At 42.1% G+C, this 12,101-nt stretch overlaps 1 non-coding gene across 1 annotated transcript; it reads right to left on the reverse strand.

Annotated features, from left to right (window-relative positions):
• Positions 1-12,024: 12,024 nt before the first annotated feature.
• On the reverse strand, positions 12,025-12,101 carry trnaa-cgc (transfer RNA alanine (anticodon CGC)). Its single transcript has one exon. It is a non-coding gene; the product is annotated as a tRNA-Ala (tRNA).

The following is a 12,101-nucleotide window of genomic DNA, read 5'->3' on the forward strand; positions in this document are numbered from 1 at the left end:
TCTCCTTGTTGGTCCTCTATCTGATTCATCTTGTCCTTTTATTCTCCCTTGCTTAGATTGAGAAGAAGTGAGTGTGTAGTGTTTGTTTAGTTGTGAGGCCTGACACTATGTGTCTGTATGACATGCACCTCTGTCTCTTAGATCAAACGTTTCTCACCCCCTTAACAATATCAAAACAGGACAGGTAAAAATAATGGGGTCATTGTAATCTCAGCAACCAGAACCAAATCTAGGCCTCTGGCTCGGTACTGCTACTGGTTGCCATGACAGTTACTCTATGTTTACAATGCCATGGAATCATCTATCATTGTATAATGTATTCTTCTTCATTTTTATTACAATTATTTAACATTTATTTAACTAGGCAAGTCAGTTAAGAACAAATTCTTATTTACAATGACGCCCTACCCCGGCCAAACCCGGACGACGCTGGACCAATGGTGCGCCGCCCTGTGGGACTCCCAATCACGGCCGGATGTGATGCAGCTTGGATTTGAACCAGAGACTGTAGTGACGCCTCTTGCACTGAGATGCAGTTCCTTAGACCTTAGGCCACTGCTATAAACCGGTCACACTGAACACATTCTGGAAGTGACAACTAACTACCTAATTTGGGTCTTTGCGTGTCAAAACAGATACACGTCAAACAACACTATGTGACATGTCAAATAAAGCTTGTTGACCAATCAGGCCCTAAATATGACTGCTTACGTCACATAATAATTGAACACGTATATTAATTGTTTAGTAGTTATTACACATTGATTACACTATCACTCGTAGTTCACGTGTCACAACGATTCATCGATACGTATGCTACGATAATGGTAAAGTTTTGTCATGCGCACCTGCCCTTCCCCAAGCTCTGGACAGTGCTGGTCTTAAAAAATAGCAAGCTGTCACGTTCTGACCAGTAAAGGGGTTATTTGTTATTGTAGTTTGGTCAATACTGTGCGTTCGTTCGTTCGTTTTCATGTTTTGTTTTTTCAGTGTTCAAATAAAAGTTAAAATGAGCACTCAACCCGCTGCGCCTTCGTCCACTTCATACGACGCCCGTTACACAAGCTAGCTGAGGGGATGCAAACAATGGCCTTCCCCTAAAAAAAATAGCGAAACGACATCATCTGTTTCAGTGGCTGTAGTAGGCTAGCTAACTATCTAGCCGGGTGTCATCATCTAAAATGACCCCTAATTTATAAGACAGTTCTTATTAGATTAATGGTGGTCGGACCCATCTATGTGAAGCTAGCCACAATAAGGATTAGCCCGGCCTTCAAAATAAAAGTATGTAATTGACGGTGATGCAAACGAATACAAATAGTGGAATTAAGCCATAATTGAATAGATCATGCTAAAACGAGGTTAGAATTGTTGTTATATAAAATCAACAAAAGACAATCAATTGTTAATTTGACAAAAACCTGTTGAAATCACACTGGATGTATTTTTTTTATTCACCTTTATTTAACCAGGTAGGCCAGTTGAGAACAAGTTCTCATTTACAACTGCTGCCTGGCCAAGATAAAGCAAAGCAGTGCGACACAAACAACAGAGTTACAAATGTACAGTCAATAACACAATAGAAAAGATCTATATACAGTGTGTGCAAATGAGGTAAGATTAGGGAGTTAAGGCAATAAACAGGCCGTAGTGGTGAATTAATTGCAATTTAGCAATTAAACACTGGAGTGATAGATGTGCAGAAGATGAATGTGCAAGTAGAAATACTGGGGTGCAAAGGAGCAAAATAAATAAATAAATAACAATATGGGGATGAGGTAGTTGGATGGGCTGTTTACAGATGGGCTATGTACAGGTGCAGTGATCTGTGAGCTGCTCTGACAGCTGGTGCTCAAAGTTAGTGAGGGAGATATGAGTCTCCAGCTTCAGTGATTTTTGCAATTCGTTCCAGTCATTGGCAGCAGAGAACTGGAAGGAAAGGCAACCAAATGAGGAATAGGCTTTGGGGATGACCAGTGAGATATACCTGCTGGAGCGCGTGCTACAGGTGGGTGCTGCTATGGTGATCAGTGAGCTGAGATAAGACGGGGCTTTACCTAGCAAAGACTTGTAGATAACCTGTAGCCAGTGGGTTTGGCGACGAATATGAAGCGAGGGCCAGCCAGCGCTGGATGGCACTGTGATAGACTACATCCAATTTGCTGAGTAGAGTGTTGGAGGCTATTATGTAAATGACATCGCCGAAGTCAAGGATCGGTAGGATGGTCAGTTTTACGAGGGTATGTTTGGCAGCATGAGTGAAGGATGTTTTGTTGTGAAATAGGAAGCCGATTCTAGGTTTAATTTTGGATTGGAGATGCTTAATGTGAGTCTGGAAGGAGATTTTACAGTCTAACCAGACACCTAGGTATTTGTAGTTGTCCACATATTCTAAGTCAGAGCCGTCCAGAGTAGTGATGCTGGACGGGCGGGCAGGTGCAGGCAGCGATCAGTTGAAGAGCATGCATTTAGTTTTACTTGCATTTAAGAGCAGTTGGGGGCCACGGAAGGAGAGTTGTATTTAACTGTATAGCCTTACCTATGGATTGTGGATCAATGACATGGGGTATCAGTCTACTCAGTGACACCCAGAGAACATTAGCATCGTAGCTCTTATTGCGGGACTCTGAATCCACTGTGAATTGAGCTACATTTATGGTACCAGTCAACCAACTATGTGTATTGAACACTATTCCAGAGGGAAAACAATGCAACTTTGATGTTTTGGAGTCTGAGAACTCTGAGGAGGACTTTGGGGAAAAAATACTTGAGTACTGAGTAGACTGATAACCCATTTCATTGATCCCCAATCCAACCTTGTTCAAGATTATCTAGTCCATGGCATGATTCCACCAATTGTAACCTTCTGTGTCACTTTCAAAGAGGGACTTTTATTTTTGAAGGAGAACAGCAAATTCCAACATTGTGGCTAGCTTCACAACACATAACCCGGTCCTGTCAAGCCAGAAGAAGCTAGGTGGCTGCTTATTTATTTAACCTTTTTTTAACTAGGTAAGTCAGTTAAGAACAAATTCTTATTTACAATGACGGCCTACCAAAAGGCCTCCTGCGGGGACGGGGGCTGAGATTTAAAAAAAACATATATTTATATAACGTCCTCTCACTGTCAACTGCGTTTATTTTCAGCAAACTTAACATGTGTAAATATTTGTATGAACATAACAAGATTCAACAACTGAGACATAAACTGAACAAGATCCACAGGCATGTGACTAACAGAAATTGAATAATGTGTCCCTGAACAAAGGGGGGGGGGGGGGGGGGGGGTCAAAATCAAAAGTAACAGTCAGTATCTGGTGTGGCCACCAGCTGCATTAAATACTGCAGTGCATCTCCTCCTCATGGACTGCACCAGATTTGCCAGTTCTTTCTGTGAGATGTTACCCCACTCTTCCACCAAGGCACCTGCAAGTTCCTGGACATTTCTGGGGGGGAATGGCCCTAGCCCTCACCCTCCGATCCAACAGGTCAATGAGATTGAGATCCGGGCTCTTCGCTGGCCATGGCAGAACACTGACATTCCTGTCTTGTAGGAAATCACGCACAGAAAGATCAGTATGGCTGGTGGCATTGTCATGCTGGAGGGTCATGTCAGGATGAGCCTGCAGGAAGTGTACCACATGAGGGAGGAGGATGTCTTCCCTGTAACGCACAGCGTTGAGATTGCCTGCAATGACAACAAGCTCAGTCCGATGATGCTGTGACACACCGCTGCAGACCATGACGTACCCTCCACCTCCAAATCGAACCCGCTCCAGAGTACAGGCCTCAGTGTAACACTCGTTCCTTCGACAATAAACGCGAATCCGACCATCACCCCTGGTGAGACAAAACCGCGACTCGTCAGTGAAGAGCACTTTTTACCAGTCTTGTCTGGTCCAGCGACGGTGGGTTTGTGCCCATAGGTGACGTTGTTACCGGTGATGTCTGGTGAGGACCTGCCTTACAACAGGCCTACATGCCCTCAGTCCAGCCTCTCTCAGCCTATTGAGCACTGATGGAGGGATTTCTACGTTCCAGGTGTAACTCGGGCAGTTGTTGTTGCCATCCTGTACCTGTCCCGCAGGTGTGATGTTCGGATGTACCGATCCTGTGCAGGTGTTGTTGCACGTGGTCTGCCACTGCAAGGACGATCAGCTGTCCGTCCTGTCTCCCTGTAGCGCTGTCTTAGGTGTCTCACAGTACGGACATTGCAATTTATTGCCCTGGCCACATCTGCAGTCCTCATGCCTCCTTGCAGCATGCCTAAGGCATGTTCACGCAGATGAGCAGGGACCCTGGGCATCTTTCTTTTGGTGTTTTTCAGAGTCAGTAGAAAGGCCTCTTTAGTGTCCTAAGTTTTCATAACTGTGACCTTAATTGCCTACTGTCTGTAAGCTGTTAGTGTCTTAACGACCGTTCCACAGGTGCATGTTCATTAATTGTTTATGGTTCATTGGACAAGCATGGGAAACAGTGTTTAAAACCTTTACAATGAAGCTCTGTGAAGTTACTTGAATTTTTATAAATTATCTTTGAAAGACAAGGGTCCTGAAAAAGGGATGTTTCTTTTTTTTTGCTGAGTTTATATATAAATAAATAAATATAGGACAAAACACACATCACAACAAGAGAGACAACACAACACTAGATAAAGAGAGACCTAAGACAACAACATAGCAAAGCAGCAACACATGACAACACAAGCTTATAACTTTAGCTTTGGGAAACAGGGTTAAGTAGCTGGCAATCTTTTCATGAACTGAAGTTCAATTTCAATAGGCGAACAACAAGTGGCTACCTAGTGAATACTTACTCACAATGATTCCTAAATCATTGCTAAGAATATTGAAATGACTGCAGTTTCTACTGGTCATTGTTTTCAGGCTTGTTGCAGTGGTGCTAGCTAGGTGTCAAGCTAAAGCTAGGTGTCAAGCTAAAGCTAGCTACCAAGCTAAAGCTAGCTACCAAGCTAAAGCTAGCTACCAAGCTTAAGCTAGCTACCAAGCTAAAGCTAGCTACCAAGCTAAAGCTAGCTACCAAGCTTAAGCTAGCTACCAAGCTAAAGCTAGCTAGCTACCACAGAAGTTGATAATAACATCTGTATCAAAGATATTTGCAACAAAAACATTTATCCTGCTCGTTTGGTGGCACTTGGCTTGCACGTGCAAAAACATTTATAGTAGAATTGTGTTATTTTACGTGTCAAATTAAAAGTTTATTTGACGTGTATCTTTTTGACACGCAACGACCCAAACGACGTTCCATACCTTAAGGTTTGACATGTCCCCCTACCCTCTAGTAACTGAGATATGGGTCTGAATTCACAAAGGAAGGACTGGTTTGGCATGTCCCCCTACCCTCTAGTAACTGAGATATGGGTCTGAATTCACAAAGGAAGGACTGGTTTGGCATGTCCCCCTACCCTCTAGTAACTGAGATATGGGTCTGAATTCACAAAGGAAGGACTGGTTTGACATGTCCCCCTACCCTCTAGTAACTGAGATATGGGTCTGAATTCACAAAGGAAGGACTGGTTTGGCATGTCCCCCTACCCTCTAGTAACTGAGATATGGGTCTGAATTCACAAAGGAAGGACTGGTTTGACATGTCCCCCTACCCTCTAGTAACTGAGATATGGGTCTGAATTCACAAAGGAAGGACTGGTTTGACATGTCCCCCTACCCTCTAGTAACTGAGATATGGGTCTGAATTCACAAAGGAAGGACTGGTTTGGCATGTCCCCCTACCCTCTAGTAACTGAGATATGGGTCTGAATTCACAAAGGAAGGACTGGTTTGACATGTCCCCCTACCCTCTAGTAACTGAGATATGGGTCTGAATTCACAAAGGAAGGACTGGTTTGACATGTCCCCCTACCCTCTAGTAACTGAGATATGGGTCTGAATTCACAAAGGAAGAACTACTGAACTAGGAGTTGTGTTTTATAATGAATATGAGTGGCGGACCTGATCCTAGATCAGCATTCTTACTCTGAGACGCTTTGTGAATAGTGGCCCTGGGACTAAAGTAAAAATAACATGGGAAGACCACAGCTGCAGATAAATAGAACTACTGGGTTACCTGTCATGGTCGCAGTACCACCTTATCTTGGAAAAATACTGCTTATGGAAAACATCGAATTGAGAAAAACCCTGTGTATTTTCAAGTATTGTAGTGGCAGCATCATGTTATGGGTATGCTTGTCACCGGCAGGGACTGGGGAGTTTGTCAGGATCAAAATAAATATGAAAAGGAGCAATGCCCTGGTAAAAAGATAGAGGAAAACCTACCTCAGTCTTCTGAAAAACTTCACCTGTGACAGGCCCTTGTCAAAAGTAGTGCACTATATAGGGAATAGGGCCCTTGTCAAAAGTAGTGCACTATATAGGGAATAGGGCCCTTGTCAAAAGTAGTGCACTATATAGGGAATAGGGCCCTGGTCTAAAGTAGTGCACTATATAGGGAATAGAGCCCTGGTCTAAAGTAGGGCACTAAATAGGGAATAGGGCTCTGGTCTAAAGTAGTGCTCTATATAGGGAATAGGGCTCTAGTCTATAGTAGTACCACTATATAGGGAATAGGGCTCTGGTCTAAAGTAGTGTACTATATAGGGAATAGGGCTCTGGTCTATAGTAGTACCACTATATGGGGAATAGGGCTCTGGTCTATAGTAGTACCACTATATAGGGAATAGGGCTCTGGTCTATAGTAGTACACTATATAGGGAATAGGGTGCCATTTGTGACGTAGTGGGAGTGCAGTGTCGCAGGGTTTTAATAAACAGAGCAGGATAATTATTCTGCATGAACATCTTCTATAAACATGAAATACATAAACAGTGAACTCAGAACAGTAACACTGACGGCAACTCATTCCAACAGACCACAGCAGCAGACAATGCGCTTGCTACAAGCTACCCACAGAGGTGGCAATGATGTAAACAGACTCATTTACAATGGCTCTCCAACCCTGTTCCTGGAGGGCTACCCTCCTGTAGGGTTTTAGACCATTCACATTGGGGAATGAAGACATGTGCTGTGGCCAACAAATAGCATCCTATTCTCTATACACAGCCCTATGGGCCCTGGTCTAAAGTAGTGCACTATATAGCGAATTGGGTGCAATTTGTAACGCAAGCATGGAGGTGCTCATCTTTACATTTCTCTGTTGCTTTTTGTCCTCCATTTTGCGTTACCAATACATGACCAGTGGTGATTATACCTGATGAATAAGACATGTTGTCCTCCATTTTGTTTTACCAATACAGGACCAGTGGTGACCATACCTGATGAATATAAGACATGCTGTCCTCCATTTTGTTTTACCAATACAAGACCAGTGGTGACCATACCTGATGAATATAAGACATGTTGTCCTCCATTTTGTTTTACCAATACATGACCAGTGGTGATTATACCTGATGAATAAGACATGTTGTCCTCCATTTTGTTTTACCAATACAGGACCAGTGGTGACCATACCTGATGAATATAAGACATGTTGTCCTCCATTTTGTTTTACCAATACAGGACCAGTGGTGACCATACCTGATGAATATAAGACATGCTGTCCTCCATTTTGTTTTACCAATACAGGACCAGTGGTGACCATACCTGATGAATAAGACATGTTGTCCTCCATTTTGTTTTACCAATACAGGACCAGTGGTGACCATACCTGATGAATATAAGACGTGCTGTCCTCCATTTTGTTTTACCAATACAGGACCAGTGGTGACCATACCTGATGAATATAAGACATGTTGTCCTCCATTTTGTTTTACCAATACAGGACCAGTGGTGACCATACCTGATGAATAAGACATGTTGTCCTCCATTTTGTTTTACCAATACAGGACCAGTGGTGACCATACCTGATGAATATAAGACATGTTGTCCTCCATTTTGTTTTACCAATACAGGACCAGTGGTGACCATACCTGATGAATATAAGACATGTTGTCCTCCATTTTGTTTTACCAATACAGGACCAGTGGTGACCATACCTGATGAATATAAGACATGTTGTCCTCCATTTTGTTTTACCAATACAGGACCAGTGGTGACCATACCTGATGAATATAAGACATGTTGTCCTCCATTTTGTTTTACCAATACAGGACCAGTGGTGACCATACCTGATGAATATAAGACATGTTGTCCTCCATTTTGTTTTACCAATACAGGACCAGTGGTGACCATACCTGATGAATATAAGACATGTTGTCCTCCATTTTGTTTTACCAATACAGGACCAGTGGTGACCATACCTGATGAATATAAGACATGTTGTCCTCCATTTTGTTTTACCAATACAGGACCAGTGGTGACCATACCTGATGAATATAAGACATGCTGTCCTCCATTTTGTTTTACCAATACAGGACCAGTGGTGACCATACCTGATGAATATAAGACATGCTGTCCTCCATTTTGTTTTACCAATACAGGACCAGTGGTGACCATACCTGATGAATATAAGACATGTTGTCCTCCATTTTGTTTTACCAATACAGGACCAGTGGTGATCATACCTGATGAATATAAGACATGTTGTCCTCCATTTTGTTTTACCAATACAGGACCAGTGGTGACCATACCTGATGAATATAAGACATGTTGTCCTCCATTTTGTTTTACCAATACAGGACCAGTGGTGACCATACCTGATGAATAAGACATGTTGTCCTCCATTTTGTTTTACCAATACAGGACCAGTGGTGACCATACCTGATGAATATAAGACATGTTGTCCTCCATTTTGTTTTACCAATACAGGACCAGTGGTGACCATACCTGATGAATATAAGACATGTTGTCCTCCATTTTGTTTTACCAATACAGGACCAGTGGTGACCATACCTGATGAATAAGACATGTTGTCCTCCATTTTGTTTTACCAATACAGGACCAGTGGTGACCATACCTGATGAATATAAGACATGTTGTCCTCCATTTTGTTTTACCAATACAGGACCAGTGGTGACCATACCTGATGAATATAAGACATGTTGTCCTCCATTTTGTTTTACCAATACAGGACCAGTGGTGACCATACCTGATGAATATAAGACATGCTGTCCTCCATTTTGTTTTACCAATACAGGACCAGTGGTGACCATACCTGATGAATATAAGACATGTTGTCCTCCATTTTGTTTTACCAATACAGGACCAGTGGTGACCATACCTGATGAATATAAGACATGTTGTCCTCCATTTTGTTTTACCAATACAGGACCAGTGGTGACCATACCTGATGAATATAAGACATGTTGTCCTCCATTTTGTTTTACCAATACAGGACCAGTGGTGACCATACCTGATGAATATAAGACATGTTGTCCTCCATTTTGTTTTACCAATACAGGACCAGTGGTGACCATACCTGATGAATATAAGACATGTTGTCCTCCATTTTGTTTTACCAATACAGGACCAGTGGTGACCATACCTGATGAATATAAGACATGCTGTCCTCCATTTTGTTTTACCAATACAGGACCAGTGGTGACCATACCTGATGAATATAAGACATGTTGTCCTCCATTTTGTTTTACCAATACAGGACCAGTGGTGACCATACCTGATGAATATAAGACATGTTGTCCTCCATTTTGTTTTACCAATACAGGACCAGTGGTGATCATACCTGATGAATATAAGACATGTTGTCCTCCATTTTGTTTTACCAATACAGGACCAGTGGTGACCATACCTGATGAATATAAGACATGTTGTCCTCCATTTTGTTTTACCAATACAGGACCAGTGGTGACCATACCTGATGAATAAGACATGTTGTCCTCCATTTTGTTTTACCAATACAGGACCAGTGGTGACCATACCTGATGAATATAAGACATGTTGTCCTCCATTTTGTTTTACCAATACAGGACCAGTGGTGACCATACCTGATGAATATAAGACATGTTGTCCTCCATTTTGTTTTACCAATACAGGACCAGTGGTGACCATACCTGATGAATATAAGACATGTTGTCCTCCATTTTGTTTTACCAATACAGGACCAGTGGTGACCATACCTGATGAATATAAGACATGTTGTCCTCCATTTTGTTTTACCAATACAGGACCAGTGGTGACCATACCTGATGAATATAAGACATGTTGTCCTCCATTTTGTTTTACCAATACAGGACCAGTGGTGACCATACCTGATGAATATAAGACATGTTGTCCTCCATTTTGTTTTACCAATACAGGACCAGTGGTGACCATACCTGATGAATATAAGACATGTTGTCCTCCATTTTGTTTTACCAATACAGGACCAGTGGTGACCATACCTGATGAATATAAGACATGCTGTCCTCCATTTTGTTTTACCAATACAGGACCAGTGGTGACCATACCTGATGAATATAAGACATGTTGTCCTCCATTTTGTTTTACCAATACAGGACCAGTGGTGATCATACCTGATGAATATAAGACATGTTGTCCTCCATTTTGTTTTACCAATACAGGACCAGTGGTGACCATACCTGATGAATATAAGACATGTTGTCCTCCATTTTGTTTTACCAATACAGGACCAGTGGTGACCATACCTGATGAATAAGACATGTTGTCCTCCATTTTGTTTTACCAATACAGGACCAGTGGTGACCATACCTGATGAATATAAGACATGTTGTCCTCCATTTTGTTTTACCAATACAGGACCAGTGGTGACCATACCTGATGAATATAAGACATGTTGTCCTCCATTTTGTTTTACCAATACAGGACCAGTGGTGACCATACCTGATGAATAAGACATGTTGTCCTCCATTTTGTTTTACCAATACAGGACCAGTGGTGACCATACCTGATGAATATAAGACATGTTGTCCTCCATTTTGTTTTACCAATACAGGACCAGTGGTGACCATACCTGATGAATATAAGACATGTTGTCCTCCATTTTGTTTTACCAATACAGGACCAGTGGTGACCATACCTGATGAATATAAGACATGCTGTCCTCCATTTTGTTTTACCAATACAGGACCAGTGGTGACCATACCTGATGAATAAGACATGTTGTCCTCCATTTTGTTTTACCAATACAGGACCAGTGGTGACCATACCTGATGAATATAAGACATGTTGTCCTCCATTTTGTTTTACCAATACAGGACCAGTGGTGACCATACCTGATGAATATAAGACATGTTGTCCTCCATTTTGTTTTACCAATACAGGACCAGTGGTGACCATACCTGATGAATATAAGACATGTTGTCCTCCATTTTGTTTTACCAATACAGGACCAGTGGTGACCATACCTGATGAATATAAGACATGTTGTCCTCCATTTTGTTTTACCAATACAGGACCAGTGGTGACCATACCTGATGAATATAAGACATGTTGTCCTCCATTTTGTTTTACCAATACAGGACCAGTGGTGACCATACCTGATGAATATAAGACATGTTGGGAATGTAGAAAAGTACTTATACACAGCTGTCACGACTTCCGCCGAAGTCGGCTCCTCTCCTTGTCCGGGCGGTGTTCGGCGATCGACGTCACCGGCTTTCTAGCCATCGTCGCTCCATTTTTCATGTATCCATTTGTTTTGTCTTGTTCCCTGCACACCTGGTTTTCATTCCCCAATCAATCTACATGTATTTATTCCTCTGATCCCCATCATGTCTTTGTGAAAGATTGTTTGTGTGTATTTATTTACGTGTTTATTTGTTGACGCGCCAGACTGGCTTGTTTTTTTTCCCGTGTTATTTTTCACGAAGATGTTTATTGTTAAACATAATTCTTGTGACTGTTTTGCGCGTTTTGCCTCAATAAAGTGTGCGCCTGTTCACAAATCTCTGCTCTCCTGCCCCTGACTTCGCTACCAGTACGCACACGCCTTGACAACAGCGGTAAAATCTTACATTTTTACATTTTTTTTTTTTTTTTTACATTTTAGTCATTTAGCAGACGCTCTTATCCAGAGCGACTTACAGTAGTGAATGCATACATTTCATACTTTCTTTTTTATATTTTTATGTACTGGCCCCCTGTGGGAATCGAACCCACAACCCTGGTCGTTGCGAACACCATGCTCTACCAACTGAGCCACAGAGGACC

The sequence above is a fragment of the Salmo salar genome, chromosome 26 (genome assembly GCF_965601325.2).
Source record: "Salmo salar chromosome 26, fSalSal1, whole genome shotgun sequence".
Classification (NCBI taxonomy): domain Eukaryota; kingdom Metazoa; phylum Chordata; class Actinopteri; order Salmoniformes; family Salmonidae; genus Salmo; species Salmo salar.